Raw genomic sequence first — 23,231 nt, 5'->3', positions numbered from 1 at the left:
ATATTAGTTGACCATAAGTGTGAGGGTTTATTTCTGGGCTCTCTATTCTGTTCTGTTGATCCATATATCTGTTTTGGTGCTAATACCATGCTGTTTTTATTAGCATAGCTTTGTAGTATTGTCTGACATCTAGGTGGGTTATGTTTCCTGCTTTGTTCTTATTCCTCAGGATTGCTTTGGGTCTTTTATGGTTCCATATAAATTTTAGCATTATTCTAGTTCTGCAAGAAATGTCATGGGTAATTTGATAAAGATCTCATTAAATCTATAGATTGCTTTTAGTAGTATGGCCATTTTAACAGTATTAATTCTTCCAATCCAAGAGCATGGGATATTTTTCTATTTTTGTAAGTCATCTTAAATTTCCTTTATTAATATTTTATAGTTCTTAGAATATAAATCTTTCACCTCCTTGGTCAGGTTTATTCCTAAGTATAATAAAATATATTTTTAAAAGAAAGAGCAGGGGGTGGAAAATAAAAAAGGGGGTGGTTAAGATAGCTTATTGCTAAAAAATACTTTTAGAGTAATATAAAAAGTATAACAAATGCCAGTGCATTAGCATTTAGATAAAAAATGAGAAAACGCATTTTAAATTTTATTTAAAAAGTGGTCTCTCTTAAAACATGAAGGTGGGAGCTGAATGTTTATATGCATTATGTTTGTATTATTTATTTTATTGTGCATAGCTCTGAAAGGACAAGGTTAAAGTCACCTCCTTGAGGTTGCCCTTCAATGTATTCATTGATTTCCTAAGTGCAATTTTATAACTTAATTTCACTTACTCCCCAAGTTGAAATTTTTGGGAAAAGGGAGAGGACTTTTCAACCCATTAATTATGTTTAATAAGTTACTTTAGACATGAACGATGTTTCATAGTCTATAGTGATTAAAGGTTGCCAGTAAATATATTTGTGCTTCAACTAAAAGATATAAATTTACTTCAAGCTCCTCTCCCACCTCCACTGAGTTTAGATATTTACAGAATGATCTAAATTTTATAGCCATTATGTTAAAAGTAGGCCAAGGGCTTATTTTATGACTTCACTGAGTAGACACCACAACACATCACTTTGGAGGTAAGTGTTTTTCTTTAATCTGAAGATTCCCTTTGTGTTTGAAAGTTGCTTAAAACAACTTAAAATTCAGATATTTCTGAATTATGAAGTAAAACTAACTCTATTTCACATCTAATTCAGGACACATTCTAACTTTCTAAACCTAAAATCAACAGACTATATAATTTGGTAATTTTTTCTTATAATTTTTATTTCATCAAACTCACAGAAGGAAAAGGAAGCTTCTTAACTATCAACAAATAAGGTTATATTACGGTTTAATGTTATAAAAGTGTATGTCAGAAAGATGTAATATAAAGGCTATTTCATCAATCCTAAAATGGAGTTAGAAATGTATGGAGACTCCATTTTATTTATTTATTTATTTAAAAAATGAAGTCCAGGTAAATTTAATACCTATCACTGCATCATGTATATTTCAAATTTTAGAGTATATTTCCAACAATATCAATGACCAACTTTCTGTTTAACAGATAGACATCTAGTTTGGGGACTCAAAGCATGGCTGCCATATTGGAGGCTGCCAGTAGGTGGTAATGTAACTTATAAAGACATTAAGAGAAAACAGTGTGAAGGAAAACATCTCTAAAAGAAATGCAAATTATTCTTGGTCAGAGAACCAAGGGAAGCTGCAACTTTTTGTTTGAAGCTCTTCCTAGGAAAATCTTCTGGTGTTACATTCTAGAATTGTTTTCTACTTGGAACAGACTAAAATTTGTGAGTAGATGGAGAAAACATTCTGCAAAGTATACGAATTTGCCAACTCAGAAATTTTTGATGAATACCTTCAATTATATAAAATAAATTGGCCTGATTTATTTTTCTAATTAAATTGATAAGTCCAACCAGACTTTGCGTAGAATCAACCAGTGGCTAGCACTGTATCCTTCTTTAAATTATATTGATATTAAATTCTAACCTACATAAAAGTAATCAAACTACTGTATCAGGAACAGATCACAGAAACCTGGACACAAAGTATCAGAGAAACCAAATACGTGTTACATGTTCAAACAAACAAATTAGAACAAACACAAATGTTCATGAATTGAAACTGTTCCTGCCCCATCCCCAGCACACAGATGCACACACACAGACAAACTTTGGACTTTCACTATCAAATTTAGTTTTCTTAACCCTAAGCAAATTAGAAGAAACCCAGTAGAAAGGTAAAGAAACTATTGAAGACATGTCTACTATTAGCAATGTCATGATCACTAACAGGGAAGAGATTAAAAGAATCGTAAGAAATACATACACATACACTCATAAGTACACACTCAAGTTGACAATTTTCTTCTTAATCTGGGGTAATTTAGTGTAGTATAAAATAATACTATATACCTCAATGGTTTCTCTTAATACCACTGTGTTAAAACTATATTGAAGCATAAGTTATGTCTTTAACAATGACAGGGAATATATATATATATATATATATATATATATATATATATATATATATATATATATATATATGCAATGTAACAGTTTAGAAAAAAATATAGATGTTTGTCATGACTTTGAAAAAAGTTTTAATTTGAGATAACTGAAATAGAGCTCTGAAAGATAACCAGGAAAAGAACTGAGTTTTGATATATGGTAAGCAGAATGCCAAATGCCTTATATAAAAATGTCATCACAGAAACAAACCTATTTGGTACATTATTTTTAATCTTTATTTTATGAATGAGGAATATAGGCTCATAGAATTTAAGAAACATGTCAGTGTTGGCACAGCTATTGAAGTGACAAAATTGGATCTCAAGCCCAGACCTGACTCTTGGAATGCTTCTTCTACCACACTGTGTCATTTTAGTGATTTGAATAATTGATTTACATAGAGTGGCACAAACTCTAAAATGAAGTGTTAACGTACTTGGTCAGATCAGAGTTTTATTATCAACTTGACAAAAGCACATTTAAATAGGCGGGGAGAAAGATGTATCACATATCTAAATGCAATGCTATGTTTTTTGTTTGAAAGATATATGGAAGCCACTTGTTCCCATATTAAGTAATCCCAAAGTACATTTGCTTTGAATTTTCTTTTTTTTTAATTTTAAAATTTTATTTTTTGGTTTTTAAATATCCTACCAGGTTTTTGTATGCCACTTTTTTCTCTTGTTCTACTGTGACTACCTCTATCAAACTCTTGCTTTTTTATCTAAATTCTAACTAGCTTACTATACTCTAAACAACCAAATGGACGGCCAAACTCATTGGAATGTTGTTTTATAAAAAGATGGAATTCCTGATTAACTGTCTATGTGGTTTGCTATAAATGAAATATACTAATTCTAGTCCCTAAATTTTAAAACATCTGTTTTGTTTAGAGACAATTATTTTTCTTCTTTTTTCTGAATTCTCAACTATATTTCAAACATTTGAGTATTCTTCAAAATGAAGATTTCCATTTACTTGTATTATATAGAATATTTCTAATGCCTTGAACAGTTTCTCAGGTGGAATTCATAAGTTAAAAACTATTAATATTAGCTGCATTTTTACCTCAGCTTTAGGTTTTAAGGTTAAACAGAATTTTAATGTACACAGTTTCAGGAACCTGTTCAGAATTCTGTTAAGATTACACAGAATAACTAGTTAAAACACTCCATACTAACAAATAATTGTGGAAAGTTCTAAGATTTCTTATCTTACTGGCTCTATACATAGTATTCTGCTCTTCATGTCTAATTAAAATTACACATAGTGTCAACCTTGTAGAAATAATAAATTAAGAGTAGTGTAGGTATTTTTTTAATTTGTGATTTAATGACAATAATTTCTGCATATATGGTACTTTTCCCCAAATTGCTTTGGAAAAACTTTGTAACATCCTCTCCTAAAACCTTACCAATATCCTTTTTAGGAAGATGACAAATATCATTATATCAGTAAGAAACAAGATGAATAGAAGATATAAATTAAAAAGTAACATTTAGAAAAGGTATTTCTAATTTGGCTATATGCCAATTAAAAATCCAAGTAAATACCTACATTACCAATGTTCCATAAGATCAGTGGAAAAAGTAAATAACTCCTATGGAAAGAAGTGATACGTAAGCCATAGACACTGCTCTCAATGCTTACGTTGTGTTTTAGTCCCTTAAATGTAAAAGCCAACAATTTGACAGCTCTCTTGCTATGACAGGCAAGTGGTTAATTATGCAATATTCTATATGATTCAGCAGATTTGTTTTTGCTAGAATATATAACCACACTGACTTCTTGAAACCACATAATGTTATTTAGAAGTTGTGAATGCTTTTTAAGTGTTCTCCAACTCCAGCTCTAAAAATGGTTTGCTATTTTTCCTGTTGTTTAGTAAGTTAGACCAAACTTCCAGCACTAAGTCATACTCTTTTCATTTCTACCGCTGTTTTTCCTACTTTGGAGAGCTATCATTTTCCAAAGCAGGCTTACATAGAAGAGAACAGGCAGGAAACAAGGTCTTAAATCCTAGACCAGCTCTTCTTTTTATTGTTAGTCCTATTACCTTGGCCAAATTATTTAACCTTTCTGAATCCAACATTTTGAGTCAGGAAAATGAAGGGGTTGGGATAAATTATCTCTAAGACCTCTTCCGGTTCTACAACATTCTGATTCTCTGTACAGGTTTTCAAAGTGGGTCACCAACTTTAGAATTCCTGGGTTTTCCTTTGTTATCTGCCTTAAGAACAGTACTGGTGATATATAGCATCACAAGAATAAGTTGGTAGACCTTTATTTGAGTGAATCACTTGGAAAGTTTTTTTAAATTGTTATTCAAAAAAATCTATCTTTAATCTATAATAGGTGCCAAACAATTAATTAGTTATGGATATAAAATAATTCTCTTTGTACTGCCAATTTTGTTACTAAGAAAAATAACAATGATTTTATGTCTTAGGTATGGACACATATGGTTCATGTTAATATCATATCTCATTATTCTTTACATTTTCTTCACTCCAAGTTTTCTTTCTGCTACTTCTATAAACTAGCTATTTAATGTAAGCCAGTAATAAGATATTTTTCAACCTACTAAATCTTATAAAGTCCAGCTCCAACTTTCTATGTGTAAGGAGAATAAGAAATCATCTTGAGCTAGCATCACTTTCCTTGAAAAAGCAGTCTACCTAAATAAAAATAGTACATTCCATTTGTATACTATGGTCTTTGGAAGGTACATGCTAGATATTTACAAATAATATACATGATACTTGTCAAGTTAGAGATATGGACTATTATTAATAACGTTTTGTCTTCCACTTTTCTTGATTATGTATGTTACTTTAACAAAAGATGTATATCACATGTAGTACATTGGGAAAAACACTGACCTATGTGAATCTACAGGACCTTAGTCCCAGTTCTTAGTGTGTAGTATCTATGTGTACTTGGTCTAGTCATTTGAGATTTCATGTGTAAAATGAAGGTCTAACTTATCCTTAAGTTTCTTGCCAGTTCTTACTATCTATATATAATGAAAATATTACTCTTCCACTCTTCTTACTTGGTACAGTTTATATGATAAATCTTCCTGTTTTAGCAAAGGTAAAGAGAAAGAGTGAGTCACAGAGTCTCACAGAGGTGTCATAGTTTTCTCACCTAGTCTCCCATTCACTCCCTTAAATTGGCTCTTTAAGGACAGTTTACTCATTTACTTACTTTTCCTATATTGGATCCAAAAACAAGTCCAAGCAAAAAATGTACCAGTAAGATTTTTATCTTAGTTAAATTTGAATAGAAATCATTAAGCATTTAGTAAAACATGTTCACTTAACAATCAAAATAATTGTACTATGTATCAAAGGAAAACAAAAACAAAACTGGAAGATTGACTACCACCTGTGAAGGTTGCCAGCTTCTGACAGAGAGAAAGAATATTCTATAAAGTTCCCACAGGAATCAGCATCTTTAGAGTTCCAGCAAACATGGAAATGTACCTTATAAGAAAATGATGTTTAAGAATGAATCCCTCTTTATGTTCCAAAAGCATTCATGTTAAATTTCACAGGATATTAAATGCTTTGTAATTAATCTCAGTGTATTTTTTGAAACAAACCAGTAGCCTGAAGTCAGAGAAGAAGACATAAATAAACACAAAGAAAATTGACTGGCTTGATGCCATGTCCTTAGAAGTAAAGCTGGGATTAGAATCCAGCACATTTCTTATTCTATTAGATAAGAAAAAAAAATCTACCATAATAAAAAGAGTCAGAAGAAAGCTTACATATTGAACCCATGAATATATACCTTGGGAGCTAAAATAAACAGACAAACAAAACGCAAAGAAAAAGAAAAAAGAGAGAGAAAATAAATCAGCCTGAAGCCATTTGAGTTTGACACAATTTGTTTCTTCTCTGATTAGAGTAGAATAAGTAAATGGAAAGTGATGTGTGTTTTGGGGGTGGGGGGAGTGAAGATCTATGACAATAAGACAACAAAAGACTTTCAGCTTTGAGTTTCTATCAAATTGAGATTTTATATCAGGGTTTTATTTTTTAACCTTATTATTTTAAAATGTGGAGTGACTTCTCTTATTTGTTTTTACTTATTAGATATCTTAAGTTTGCAGAGCCAAAGCAAATCAGAAGTTTGAGGTTGTGTAATTGATGCATCAGTTAATTTAGCAGTCAACAGGTTGATGATGAGAAAGCTGTAGATTCAGAGTATCTGGATTCTTAATTATTAATGACAGGAAAATTTTTTGATTTCTCTGACCCTATTCTCCACATCTGTTCTGTTCAAATTTCCTGCTTCCACCACAGGTTTGACAAAAGGCACAAGAATGATGGTTATGTGAAATACATTGTATAACAGAAAGCACTAGACATATGCAAAGTAGTAGTATTATCAAAGTGTCCTAAATTTTGGCAGTGTTCTGATGCAGAATATGAATTATCCAGATAATGATTATGAAGACCCACCTGTCATTGGATATGCAGATGTTTAAAATATAGTTAATGATTCATAATATGTGGTGCTGATTAAACCTCTAATTAGGTGTTTTCTAATTTTAGTCTAATGATGACTCTTCTAGCCCTTAGGTCTTTTTGCTTTCTGTTTTTGGTTTCACCAATTTCAAAACTGACTAAAAACTACATGAAAATCAATGAAATCTTTTTAGTTTGTGTATCTTTTTAGTTTATATTGGTAGAGCGTTAGATAAATATCTCCTTCACCATTAACAGTTATAGTTATTTAAGTATAATTTGTCCATTAGAAATACAAAAGACACTGACACATGAGAATTTTTTTATACTATACTTTAAATCTAGAAATTACTGTATGTGTTAAGCTGGGATTTTTTGAATGAAAGTAGTTAGTTGCCAGATATTTTACATTGCTTCTTATCATGTCCACAAACAGGAAATGTGTCCCAATTAATTTTGCTAGGCATTTATAAATGAAAAGGAAATACAATTTGAGTTTGCCTGGTTCTATTTCTAGAATGACACAGACAACTGCTGACAGCGAAGATATGATTTAGCTTTATAAACTTCTAAAAACAGCACTATTTAAAATGTCAAATTTTCCAAGAGTAATAAGAAAAGCTTACTTAGAACACATGAAGAACCTGCATGCTCTTGTCCTGCAAGAGCCTAGCTTGACCCTGGTGATAATAGCTCTAAAATTTACAAAATTGTTCATCCAAATGTTAAATGAGGTGGGCAGTATAATATTTTTACATTGACTAGGTAAATAGTTTTCACAAGGTCTTGATTTTGTAATGCAGGTCCCAGAGCTATGAAAAAATAAATCCTAATTATTTTATATAATTAAATTAATTTCATCTCATATACCTTTCACCTAATTTCTATATCAGGATAGTAGCTTTTAAAAATTCTTTTTGCAATATTAATTACAGAGGCAGTAAAAGATTCCATGGCATTTTCAATGTGTATATACTATATTTACACATTTATATCCATTATGTGTAAGGGTATTCTTAAATGAACAAAGCTTTTTGAATTCCAAAAATATACAAATTAAGATTATTTGTAGGTAGTGAAGTTTTTTTCCATGTAAATTTCAGGTAATATAGATTTTTATATTTATATTATTGAAAAATTATTCATAGCCATAAGTCTATTTTATGAGATGAGAAAAATAAAATAAATGGCAAACCATACCAACCAGTCTGCTGACACTCTCATTATAAATGTAGAGATATTTTAAAATCTACCTCCAATATTAAATGATCTTTTTTTGCACAAGGTGTTAGAAATGTAGATGAACTGACATACTTGAAATGAGTTATTTTAGACTTAGTAGGTATAATTAATACACCTTGAAAAGGGAAGTAGTGTTGATTAAGGAACTATTGGCATTCCTCATTAATCTTGCCTCATATCCTTTTAGTGACTCTTTATATAATGCTTTGGGCTTTTATAGGATATAGTTTATGGGAAAGGATAACGACTGCTTACCAAGCCTGTCGCCTACCAAGCCTGTCGCCACCAGTGTAATTAGTACCCCTACAGAGTATTTCCTCATTCAGGCTAACTTTTTGCCCTATTTAGATAAGGGAGCAGCATTTCCAGGTCATTTCACCATAAAGAATAAGGTCACTGCTTTAATGTTAACATTGCCAGGGCTTCCACATAATTTCTTGTATCCTGTGTTAATTCTTCCCTATTCATGGTTCAAGGGAGAGACACTATTTGCAGCCACATGCAGAGAAAAGGGACAGTGTTATCTGCTCAAGTTGTAGCTTTCCAGGGCATTGCTAAACCCTGGTGTACTGGCCCAGAGTATAGTTTGTTTCCACTCTCACAAACTTATTCTTCCACTTGAATCCATACAGGAGTGGATATTCTAAGCTGTGAAATGCACCAGCTTTGGCTGAGGAAACCACATATAATCTTCTATAATCATAAGGATCACAGAAGACATAGAAGCTCAAATTCAGCAAATAGTTCAATGGGGAAATGATTATAATAAGGAGAATGAAAAATGGAATTCATATTAGGAAAAAGCTGAAAAAATATGATAAAACATGAGAAGAGACTTGTGATTTACAACAAAGCAAAGAAGAAAATATGGAAAAAAGCCCTACATCATAAAGATGAGATAACAGAGTAGTTGAAGTAAAAAATTGGCTCATTGAGCGGGATCCTCTATCTTTTCCTACCTTGCATTGGGTACACCTGAAGCTATCAAAAAAAAAAAAATAGAACCTATTTGTAATAACTTGCAAAGACTATTTCTATAAACCATATACTGCCTGTTAAAATCCAGTATGTTCTGAAGCTCACTGATAGAATTATAGTCATTATTTTAACTATACTCTTGCTTGTTTTCAATAGAAAATCAAAATACAAATAAGATCACTGATTCCCTTAAAATTGTAAAAGACATTAGTGTGCTGTGATCAAAATACTCTATTTACTAGTTTAGTGAAAGAATACCCTAAGTTCCTTTAGTTCTAAATGACTGTGATTAAATTACCTATGTTTTCCAGGACACACAAGCCTAAAGACAACACAGGACATGAAATCATTACTTTTCTAGCTCTGCTTGTCTTTCCTCACAAACTCCAGTCTCCTTCAAAATTCTCCTGAAATGTCTGGGAGCTCTCATGATATCAGCAGTAGGTTAGTCCTCTCTGCTAAACTATGTATTGGACGTGTCCTACTTCCTTGATTTTGGCGCCATTTGATGATGTCTTCTTTTACTACTGTTACTACTAGAGAAATCACAGCTGCCAAAACCCATTGGATTGAGTGTGTGCAAACTCAACTCAAGAAACTAACTGAAGTAAGTTTCCTGCATATGAAAACCTATGAGCCAGGGCAAAGTTATATAGTAAATGGCTGCAAGGGGTTTAAGGTCTATCAGAGAAAACAGTCTTAAATAATTTTGTGAGAAACATTAGGTAAAGGCAAGAACACTACACAAAGAGGATTAACCTAATTTGGGAAGCAGGAGAGCCTTCTCAAAAAGGGAGATTTAACCTGAAACAAGAATAAATAAATCACAGATTTCTACTCCAGAGATCTGAAAAAAATAAGTACTTTGAATGGGTCCCCTTCAAAGTGCAGGAACATCATAGAGATGCTACCAAAATAATTACTTTTAAAAGATAATTGGGCTTGTAAGAAAGAATAAATCAATATTTAGATGGTGCCAGAAAACTAGAGTCAATTACCAATACCCATGCTGAGATTTGAAAACAACAACCAGTCAAACTTTAGATATAAACAAAAAGAATTGTCAAGAATCATGTAATTAATGAAATTGAAAACCCCATACCAGGATTAAACAGAAGATTAAACAAAATTATGTTCTACTATTAGGAAATTATATGTTCAATATTAAAAAAAAAATTACTCAAACTTCTGCAGAGGAGAATAAGAATATTAATAAATAAAATGTATGTGTGTTTATGTCTATGTGTATATGACAGAATAAGGAAAAGCATAACATATGTATAATAAGAACCTGATAAGGTGATAATAGAGACAATGGACGAGAGTTAGCATTCAAGCTAGTTAAAAATATACCAAAGCCAATGGAAGACATGAAACCACAGATACGAAGCAGGTAAATACCAAAAGTGACAATCAGAAGAAAATAGTATTATAAAAAGAGGGAAGACCAAAACATGAATGGCCTAAGTATCCAAAATAAAACGTGAGAGAAAGTATAAAGAAATATATTTAAAATGGTAGAAGGAAGGAGAGAGCAAAGAGAAGACATGCTCTGTGACTCTCAAGATTTTTATGAAGTTTCAGGATGATCTTAGCAACAAACATAAATATGAAAAAATTATTTGTAAAAATTTGTACCAGAATTCTTAAATTAATGCATAGAATATGAATATCTCCAAAAAAACCAAAAAAGTCTTTTACAGAAGAAGAATATGAATGGAAAAGCTATTCAATTTCATTAGCATTCAGAGAAATGTAAATTAAGGTGTAACAAGATATCATTTTATACCCATTGAATGGCAAAAATTAAGAAGTCTGCAAATACTAAGCATTGGTGTGAATGTGGAAAAGGGGAAAGTTTTAGACACAGCTAGTGGGAACTTAATTGGTTTAATCACTTTGGAAAACAATTTGGCATTATCTAGTAAAAGTGAATATGCCCATGTTCTCTTACGTCAGAAATTCTTCACCTAAATATAGTGTTTAAAGAGAAAGTCTTGCATGTGCATCTGGAGACATACAAATGAATGTCAGGGCAACATTATTTTATAATAACAATTAAAAACAGGGGAAATTAAGAAAATATTTATCAACAGGTTAAGGTTAAATGATTTGTAGTGAATATACCTATAGAATATTATATATCAGCAAAAATATGCAAATTAGAGGCATAAGCCACAGCATGGATTGACCTTAGAAAATAAAGCAAGTTGCAGCATAATGTTTGGCATAAATAAAATTAAATCATATACTGTTTAGGTATACCTACACATGTGAAAAACTACTTTAAAAAGCAAGAAACTGATTAAACACAAATTGCAGAATAGTTGTTTACTCTAGTGAATAAGGTAATGGAATATGGGAATGACATGGTACTGTATAGGTACTGTTCTATTCTATGTTGGGTGATAGGCTCAGGAATGTGCTTTATTATTATATTTTATTTTAATTTTATTATCCTTCCTTACATTTTGTTTTTACTGGATCAATTATTGCATGATAAAAAATTATTTGGAACTAAGCACGTAAAGAGAGAAAGGATTTTATAGTAAGCACAAAGAGCATTGTAAATACTTGATGGCTGCAAATTTAGGGCCAATATGAGGAAATTGTTGATGGTGCCAGTGACATTGCTACTCATGATAGAAACTTCTGTTTATGAATTCCATGCAAGGATTTCTACAACGGCAAATATATCTGACTGAAAATCCCTGACCTATTCCACTGTCAATGTTGATGGCATGCCTAGGGTTGCCGGATAAAATTCAGGATGCCCAGTTCAATTTGAATTTGAGATGAACAACTATTTTTTAGTAAAAATATGCCCCAAATATTTCATGGGACTTACTTATACTAGGAAAAAATGCTACTTATCTGAAATTCAAATTTAACAGGGCACTCGTATTTTTATTTGCTTAATCTAGCAGTCCTAGACATGCCTCTTCATAGCTGAGGGTACTCTCTCCTATCATTGAAGAACATGCTACTTGAAGGCCGCTGATGTTTTAATCCTCTCAATATCTAAGCTCTTTTAGTCTTCACTATGTTCTGTTACAGCCTTTTTGTTTTACAATTCAGGCATTATCCATCAGCACAACGTAGAGGACGACATAGAGCATATTGTATATCACGTGACCCTTCTTCTGAGTGTCTGTGAACCAAAACCATGTGCCAGACTCTCCTCTTTGTGTAAATTCTTTTCCAGAAAGCTACCAGAGCTCCCATGTAAATAGAACCATTGAATGACTTGCCAGACAAACCCACACATGTCTGAATCCTTGAATAAATAAAGCATGAATTTAATGTAGGGCTCAAGTGAAATTGAATATTCAGTTGATAATAAGCTACAATTATTAATAGCAGTTCCACTGAGTAGACTCATCTGTAAGACTTTTAAGAAGTTGTTCTTTGTCAAGATTTAAACTGTCTTTCTGAGTTTCTAGCCATTTTCTATAGTTTGTCCTTTATATACATAGAGAATTAGATAAACAGACCAATAAAAATTGTATAACTTAAAGTTAAGTATACATTCTTATTGTAGTATGATTTTCTCTAGATATAGATGACATTTACTGTCCTATAGGCCAGTTACAATTTTTTCCAAAGTGTTCAGAAAACAAGATTTAAAAACAAAAAATAACAATAGCAAACTATGCTAAATTGAAACCAAGTTAATAGTCCAGAAAATATTGGATAAAAAGACAAGATCTTGTTCTTCAATGGAATTCTGCTTTCAACTGTACTATGTCAATTTTGTGATTCTATACCTATTCAAACTTGAATATATTGATTTCTCAAGTCCTTTACTTATTTATATTTATGTTCTGCTAGTAATCAATACAAATAGGTAAAATTTATCAAGCAAAATAGAATAACCCACATGCCTAAGAAATGATGGACCTAATTGAGATTGGAAAATATAGTACTTTGTATAGTTTAAAATGTACTTGTAAATCTGTTCATTTTCTTAAGTTTCTATGCTTAAAAACTGGAGTATTGAGTAATCTCATTAGATTCTATGATTACTATATCTTTCTGGAAAATTTATTTCTATGATTTCAGAAATATGTATTTATTTCTGGATGACAAATAATTTTTTATTAGACTTGGAAGTTTTGGCCCAGAAAGGAGGGAAAAAAAACATAGAAACTATTCACACTGCATTTGTCATAGGACTTGAAGAATGACTAATCATGGGTACTAAACCATGTTTTTACTTTTGTAACCTAGAAAACAGAGGCAGAGTGTGACCATATGAACTACTAAGAGACACAAAATTTCTCTACATCAAAACTTGAATAGGAATTATCAGAATCTGTGTGCCTGATCTATCTACACTAGTCAGAAAGCTTATAAAATGTAGTTTGAAAGAATTACTAAACTGGTTGATAAGGGAAATATATTAAACATATTGGCATCTGACAAGATGTTTTCATGAGATTAAAGCTCAAGTAGGGTTGCATGATATTTCAGTTAGGTGTATTGCAAACTGATTGAATGGAGGTGTTCAAAGAATGCTGGGAAGGGAATGACTGTCAGTCTGTAATAATGTTTTACAGAGTTCTGCCCTTGAATATGTTCTGTTCACTATCGATAACATGAATGCCATGTGGCATCAATCAATGGAAGAATGACTGAATATATAGTATGATAAAATCAGTTTTTAAAATCATCTTGATAAGTAAGAATGGTGGGCCAAATCTTGTTAGATGATGTGCAATACATACTCATATCTAAAAACCCAAGTGCAGTAGAATAGTATACTATAGACTAAAAGGAAAGAAATTCAATATAAGTGTCAATTCCAGAAAAGGTTAATTATACATTACAAAACATTATAATTCTATGATCTCTTGATTGATGGAGGAGATGGACCATCTCTTATGTGCTCAAATGCTTCACAGATTGATGTGTTCAATTTTGGTAGAAGCATATAAAAATACCTACCTAGGCAACCAGAAATGTACTATAAAGGATTTGACAAAGATGAGAATATCTAGTCATGATTAAGAATTTTTAAGCTGAAGAACAAAAGCTCTTCAAACATCTGTTTTCAAATATTTGAAGCATTATGATACAAAAGAACTAGACTTTTTTTTTTTTTTTTTTTTAGTGAGTAGAACTAGGGCCAAAATGGAAATCTGCATTTAGACAGATTTTCATTCAATATAAGGAAAAGTTTAAAATCTAATTGGCTAATCTGTATTTGGTTATCCATGTTTAAATGATTATTTGGGATGTTGTAGAGATTTCAGATACTGAATGATAAAATGGGCTAGATGACATTTAAAATCTCTTTGAGTCCTGACTTAATAATGCTAGAGTCATTATTGAACTAGGTTTCAAATTCGTCTTTATCTTGATCTTATCTTTCAGCACTATTTTTTCAGTATTTTATATTTTTGAACACTCACTGTGGTATTTTAGATATTCCAAGGCATTTCCAAATTCACATGGATATCAGATCTTTAGCTGTATGTGATTCTGCTCTAATAAGTATGTTGATAAAGGGAAACATAACTTTTTTGTCACCTAAATGGTACTTTTATTAAGGACCGTGCCATGTGTATATATCATAGTTAATGACAGAATATCCCAGGAAACAATAGACCAAGACTGAGAACAGAAGACCTTGAATGAAAATGAACATGAAAGCAAAGTAAAAAGATGACCAGTGAAACTGAAAGAGTGATAAGAGTAAAAAAACCCCACAAAAAATTTCACCACCAACAAATGAGTGCCATTAAAGAAAACACTATCAAAGAGGAAGAGGGGAGTAACATTGAAAACGGAAAAAGCAATCCAAAGGGAGAAAATATGGCATGAAAGGTAAATGAAGCTCACATCAAGTGACTGGAGCATGTCCAAAAACAACTGGAAATGGGAGAGCGATGAAATTCAGTAAGTTACCTTGGAATTTGCATTAAAATTAAACTAATCACCATAAAAGGAAAGAATTTTAACAGGGCAAATTAACCCAGACAATGGAAAGGAACAGATAACAGAATCTCCAAAGACATGTGAAAGAGATAACACGTCCACAAACAAAGGCAAGCTGCACAATACATGAAAAGGAAAGGCCAGTACATAGGCAAAGAGAAGGAAAAACAGGGTTGGGTACAAAAAGGGCACTGTGAGAACAGTGGGCACTGTGATAATAAAGAAAAGGGGAGGAAGATTGAGCTGGAGAGAGGTTGAGGGAATTAATGAGATAGCAAATGTTTATGAATAATACAAAGTAAAATATCTGAGCGAATGAATCTTTCTATCTCTCTCTCTCTCTCTCTCACACACACACACACACACACACACACACTTGAACCATTTAACATTCCATTTAAACTGCATTCTGAATTCTGAATTATCACCAGTTACCGAGATAAGATAGACAAATAAAACCATCTTCTCACTATAGTTAAGTCAAGTTCCATTGTGGGACCTTAAATTTGGAGAATGATTCTAACCCCTCAAGCCAGTTTGACTACTATAAATGAATGAAATCTTTCCATCAATTATTAGAACAAGTCTACAATTACTACTCTGTTTTTGTCAGCATGGACTTCTACAGAAATGTTGAAACACAAAGTGAATGTTTAGAAAAATGTGTGATGGAACTTCTTTTAATGTCTTTATAATATAGAATGAATGTCTTTTTCTGCTTATAACTCTGTCACAGTGTTCTAGACAAACTAACTGAACACTTATACTTTATTACTTAAGCTCCCTATTAGATAACATATATATAAACATCAACAAACAGAATTACAACATGCCTTAGTCATGAACTTAATAGTATTGGTAAAAGTGTGAGAAAATAGGCATTTGTACACACTGCAGGAAGAAAATAATTGATACAGATTTCTGGAGGACAAGTTAGAATATGAATTAAAAAATTACAAAAGCTTAAATTGTCCAACATATCAATCTCCCTTTTGGGAATTTATGCATAAAATAATCAGTTAAGTCTACAGAAACACATCTAAGGGCTATTCTTTATATGGCAATATATTATATTGCCCATATAATGAAAATATGTAATTGTCAATCAAAAGGGGATAAGTTCAATAAATCATGTTATATTTTAACTGAAATATTATACAGCCTTTCAAAGCGATGGAACTGAAGCAAAATAACTGCCATAGGGTAATGTCTATGATAATATATTGGGAGAAAAATGTATGCTACAAAACAGTTTTATAAAATATTCCATTTTTTCTTTGTGGTTAAAGATTATATTGAATCTATATATAAAGGAAATGTCTGGAAGACAAGGTACCCATGCTAACAGTAAACTTTTAAGTATTTCCTGACCTCTTAAAAATGGTTATCATACTTCTGTAATCAGGAAAAATATTTTTGTCATATATATTTTATAAAATATGAAAATGTCATTATAGCTTGGTTTGTTTTGACAGAGGAAGTAAATAATTTGAAGAGGGATACATGACATTTTAGATCAATTCCAAAATGGGAATCTAGGACTAACATGTGTTTTTAACTTTATAATGAGGGATACGAGTTGGAGTTAAAGAAGAACACATTCTGAAAGCATTAATGAGACCATATTCTCAGTGGCTTACAAAAAGCCACATTTTATAGAGTGTAGTAAGGATGAACTGGGTACACATGGATACTATTTTAACTGTGTTTCAATAAATGCTTAGAAATAAAGCTGGGAAAACTCTGTCAGAAACTATTAGTGGTTTCACTAATGCAAATGTTGAAAACTTATTCCAGATGTTAGGACAGGTTGAATATATTATCAGATTCCCTTACCCAAATTGTTGAGATATTTACTTTTATATTCCAATGTCCATCATCCTACCTTAGCTAATGTTCTAACTGCTATTATCATTATTAACTTTTCAAATTATAATTCACTTTTAAAATCAAATAATTATGATCATAATATTTGGTTATAGCAAAATATATACATATAAAGATGTAACTTTCATTCAGTGAAGTTGTAATTTGTAAACGATCTCTGAGATGACTGTCATATTCTCTTCTACTCAAACTTTAGAAGATCCTCACTTAGTTGAAGTTACAGGCAAAGTAAAAGAAATGTCCTAGACCATTTATGAAAGATTTATTTTGAATTTGACTAAAATGAGCTCTGTTAAATTATGAAATGATTTCCTCCTTCGTTGAGAGTGTCCTAGAAGGTTTTATTTCAGTTTTCAAAAAAGGAGACTTTTATTCCAATTATATGAAAAGGGGGTGCAGATTATTTTTAAATGTGTAGATAGTAGCACATGATGGAAGCATTTATGGCTTTCCTGCTTTTTATAAAGACTTATTTTTCTTATACTTACAAGTGGAAGAAATATTATGATCTTCATTTAAGTAGGTATAAATAAATGTTGAATGTCTAAGCACCAAAAAGAATTGATCCAGGCTATATGGTTCTTGGAAAATGGGATCTATAGGGTAGCAAAAATATTAGAGATTACTTAGCATATTAGCAGAAGAATGAAAATGTCGGAAGTAGACAAAAAGGGCAAATTATTAAGATAAATAGGGAGACAGATTAGAGAAACAAGAAATAATATAAGCATAAGAGTCCCTAATTCTAACTGAACAGAATTAAAGAAGCCTTTCTGGACTCCATTTATAAGAGGTAGGGACCTAAGACAAAATCCACTCTGAGTTAATAATTTTCCCCTTTGGTCTCTTTAAACAGGACCAACTCTATAAACGAGTTTTCGTTCCTATCTTTGATTATTAATCTTTGACATTTTCATTACTTAACATGGAAGATCTACATGGTTTTGGTCTTCATCTGATCTTGGAGAGGGAAAACACAAACAACATTCTTGATGCCAAGATGTCAAGTTATACATAGCTTCCTCAATTTTCAGTGTTCACTTTTGGGCATTGGACATACTGTACTGAGAAACATAGTGTTTGTAGACACAGTATAAGTCAAGGCCTCGAGGTCTGAACTGGGGGCTAGGTCATACTTTTTTCTGTGTGCACATGTGTGTATATGTGTATATGGGTGTGTATGGGTGCCTGTGTCAGTGTGGTTTTCTGTGATTTGAGTTGCCCTGGTATGAAAGAGGGTTGTCCCAAAGAGAAAATTATAATTTGTTGAAATGAGAAACAGTTTTTTTGTCCTTCATGACTTTATTTTTCTTGTTTAAAATCTCCTTTTACCCGAGTTTGAATTGTTCACAGCGTTGCTCCATATTCATGGCATTAATTAATATAAACAAACTCTCATACAATTCTGACTCTGTCATTCCTACATCATCCTATATCGCCAAGTACCATGGTTGCCAAAAAGAAAGGCCCTTGTATTCCTAGAATGCCATTTAAACTATACAGCTGCTCTGAGGGGAGATATTAGCATTTATTCTTGTCTTTAGCAAAATGAGGATTAAAGGGATCAAGTTCTTGCCTGAAGTGTTAAGGGCAGAACCAGGATGGGTGATAACACAATGGTGACAGTTTGTGAGTATTCTCCTTAGCAACTAACCAAATCAGAATAAAGTACTCTATGCACCACTTATAGCCAATGTGAATAAAGAGCCTATGGTCTAGGTTTCTTAATTCAAATTAAATCAGAATCATAGGGAATTAAGAATACAGGGTCATTAGAGATCATCAGCTCAAGCCACTTTTCTCTTTTACAGATGATGAAGCTGCAGTCTAGAAATCTTAAGTCACTCTCTAAGAGGTAATTTCCAAGGCCAGAAAGTGGCAAAGCTAAGAGCTTAAGTCACACTGTGCTTTTAGGTCGCTGTCCATTTTATGATGCCCATTTGCTTTTCTAAGCCAAGGGGATGTAATTCTTAGTCATCCAGTAGGTGGAGTTAGGTCACTTAATCTCCACAAGTCATAAGGAAAATGCTGAGAGGATACAGATCAAGTGCATAGCAGCCAGCTGGCCTACACAGAAATGTCAGCGTTTCCATATCAGAAAAGTTTAAATTGTTCTGTTTCTTCTTTCTTATACTGATTGAAAATCTATAATAGCTTTGATCATTAGCACTAAAATATATTTTTTGAAGGTTCTAAATCAGCCCATATCTGGTTACTCTGTTAAGAGTACAGAGAAAGAGGGGGATTTCTTGTCTCTGATAATTCCTGAATTCTTCCTTTTTTTACTTTTTCTTTTTTTCTGAGAATCCACTATGTATCTACTTAGAAAATAGTGTCACCATAGAGCCACAGAACCAGGGATATATGAATATAAATGGAATCATACTAGCTCATAAGACAGAAGCAAACCCAAACCTAGCATTCATTCCTGTCACAAATCAATACATATCTCCCATGTGGAGCCCAAAGCAGCCCAGAGCTTCAGCGACCAATCCACACAAATGCCATTTATGTAAGAAGTGTGTGCCAGGGTGAAATCGAGGGGTGTGCACATGGTGGTGTTGGTGGCTGGGGGTTAGATGTTTGAAGATGAAGAATATGCTAGAACATATGTGCATTATGGAGTAAATGCCATATAGGTTCCTGGTAAGAGTCATGGGTCAAATTCTATAAACAACTCTAAGAGAAAAAGAGTGTCTCCCCATTTTTTCTTAAAAAGCAAGTAACAAAATCCCCATGGGTTAAAGATTTCTAATTAAGGCCCTGCTTATCTGGAGGTTACTGTACAGGATGATGTGTAAAATATGCTCATGGGACCTAAAGACTCATCTGCTACAGGCCTGGAGAGAGAAAAGAAAGAAAAGGGATTTAGTTATAGAAGACAGAAAATCTCTGTTTTAATGCCTCTAGCTGCTTTCTTTGTAACACATAATAATGGCTTTTCCTGTTTTTCTCACTGGGGAGGGGGGAAATAAAGTTAATGTATCATCTTCCCATCAGGCATATTAAATCAAATCCTTTTATTCTGAACTTTCATTCCTCAAATGTGTGGAGCTTGGGGTTAGATGTATACCATAGGGAGGCAGTGAGGAGGGAGGAAATAATTATTGTATTACACAAAATTTTTTTACACACATATATTTCTGTATATGTAAGATATGTAGTGTATATTTGGCCCAAAATGCATTTTTCCAGTATCATTCATTCTTAAGTCTAAAGCATTTCATTTACCTAGTGGGGATTCAAGATTCTCCCAGGTTCATTGGACCAGGAGTTGGTTTTTCAACATGTGCCTAATGAAGGAACTCAGTGATATGGACAAGCATAACCGACAGGACTATAACAGCATCTGGGAGAAAACTAAACTGCAAAGACAGCCTCAGTAATATGGGTTCTCATGAAGAAAAAGCACAAAAAATTCGAATACCAATACTTTAAAAGACATAAGAGATGATTTGATTGTGTTCTTTTCTATCTTAATCTTTACACATAGGTAGCCTTTATACACAGCTGTTTAATATTTATAGCAATTCAAATAAAGAAATAAAACCAGAATGAACATAAAAATTGAACAGAAATAGGAGAGGCATTCAGTTATGTTTCAACAGTTTAAATAGAATTTAAGCAAGAATTGTTAATAAATGTTCTTGTCAGCACATTCTTCTGAAACCTCTTGGCACAGATTTTCCCCTTTCTCTTCCGACTCCCTCCTATCAGATAGTTTCTTTCTTGTTATGTAAAAGCAACTATTCCCTAGAGCCTTTTCTTTCTTCCATTGCACATTTGATGGTAAGAATTTTTTTTTTCCCCGAGAGACTCCCTTGAAGCCTTATTTAATTCACCTTCTAGGTACATGACGTGTGTTCCACCTTTAGCAGGCTTTCATAATACTCTTAGCTGTGAAAAGCCATATTCAATAAACTATGTTTAGGAAGCAAATAGATTAACTAAATGTCCTGCAAAGGACACTAAAGGACATACAAAGACAACATTAGGATGAAAATGAAAAATGAATCTTTCCATTCCAGGCAAGATTATGATCTTAATCAAATGGAATTTGGTACATTCTGTACCCAATGGAAGACTCTGGGATTTGGAACAGCATACTTAATGTTAACCTTCATTTAATAAAAATCAGGCAACCTGGAAAGTGGGAAATAGGGGTGGCATTTTGCACAATTTCACCTGTTGTGTTAGAGGGCAGAGTTTTCAATCAACAGGTGTGGTCTTTTTGGTTTGTTCTTACAAGAATTTCTGGCTGCTGTCCAGGTGACTCATAAGCTGCACCTGTCAGACACCAAAGCTTCCATCTACCTCTCAGAGAGAGTAAGAATATTTTGGCTCTTTTATTCTTTTATGAGTTTCAATTAAAAATGTTTGTTTTATCCACAAAGAGCCTCAGACTTCTTTCAGAGAACAAACTTATTACCAGTCTCAGAACTTGCAAAACCTGCTGTTGGGTCTGGAACACACCACAAGCTGACCTATCAGCTTCCACCCCCTCCCTGTACCCACCCACTTTCAACCTGTTTCCAATATACACCCAACCCTCTCATGGAGATTTGGCAGCGACTTGCTTTATATATTGCTGTACTTCAAACAGAGCAAAACAATAAACAAAGAATCTCTTTTTTCTGCACATAACTGTCAATGGGGAAAATCATTCCCCAAGAGACACACCCCAAAACCATAGGTAAAGAAGGTAGAATAAGGAGAACAGATTACTGCTTAAAAGCTCACACTCTCTACCACAGTTAAACTTCCCCTTCTCTTTCTGAGTAACTTCATTTCTTATTGAAGCCTTTCTTTGGTCAGTCTTCCCATGGAAGTCCAAAGAAGCTGTGATCAGACATTGAAGAAGAGATGCTGTATGGTATAAAGAATAAAAGGGACAATTAAAAAATTCATTTCTATGAGTAAAAATCCTTAATTTTGCCTTTAATGCATGATCTCAAAGAAACCATCCAGAATTTCACAGAGAACAGATGCCCAACATGTTTTGTAGCTCATTTTCCAGTCCCAAACTGATCAATAAGAGTGGGATTTATTCTTACAGCCCTTGGACAGGGTTGATCAGTACATTTTTTTTCCCCCTGGTGATCCCATCTTATAAAACTTCTCTAGCTTCTGACAAGTGTTCTGAATTCAACTGGATAGCAGCTTCAGGCAAATTCATCTGTCATAGACGCTGAAAGACATTTTTGGGTCTTATCTTCAATAAAATATGATGGCACCATGTCAAGTTTTCTGGCTTTTGCCTTCAAGTCCCTACCTTTTGTCATACTCTGATTTGGGCAGGTGAGTGATTTCACAAGATTTAAGTCTACCATTTTCTTGTTTTGAGGGTCAGGTAACAAGCCATGCAATTATCTCCCCAGCAAACTTAGTAATTATAACCAAGCAATGTAAAGGATTTATTTAGATAACACGTTTCATCTGGAGAAGGAAAAGTCCCAAGAACTTTGTAGATGGTGTCAGACCTTGTGTTTATATATCATATTAAATGAGTGGAAAGCTGTAATTAGTGTTATTACTGGTCATGAAATTGATCTGTGTCACCTAGGCTTATTTTGAAATCGTGGTACACTAATGACCTTTATATTGGAGATTTAAATTCAATGTATTCTTCAAATTAGGAACAGGGCGTTCATTCAATTCCAGGCACAGAAAGCTTTTCTATGCATCGTCTGGACATTTCAAGTCTGTGAGGTCATTTCAGACAATAGCAGGTCTTTCTTTTCTGAACAGAAATAGTTTCGTAAAAGTCAAGTGACATATCAAAAAGAAAAGGTATCTGTATCTTTAAAAATGTCAAGGAAAATCTAATTAATCATTTCTTCTGATCAGTTTAAGAGAGGGGTGATCATACCTGGGCCATTAAGAAATGCCTTCCACAAATTAAAATATACCCATTTAGTTAAAGCATGATTCTGTACTTGCTAAATATTAATGGCAAAGTTAAACTGAGTGCATTTTTATAATAAAAGTTTAATGAATGGGCTGGGGAAACATGGAGGTGTGGGAAGGTTGAGAGCACTGGAGAGAAAAAGTAACGCTAGGAGAGGTGAATGGAGAATGAAGTTAATAAGAGCATGCACAGCAACACCTGTTATATACTCCGCCACAATTATAAAATTAAAATCAGAAACTTATACACTTTTCTGTACTTTTATTACACTTATTT

This window comes from Pseudorca crassidens, chromosome 5, assembly GCF_039906515.1.
Source record: "Pseudorca crassidens isolate mPseCra1 chromosome 5, mPseCra1.hap1, whole genome shotgun sequence".
Taxonomy (NCBI): Eukaryota; Metazoa; Chordata; class Mammalia; order Artiodactyla; family Delphinidae; genus Pseudorca; species Pseudorca crassidens.
Note: the sequence above shows the minus strand (reverse complement) of the source record.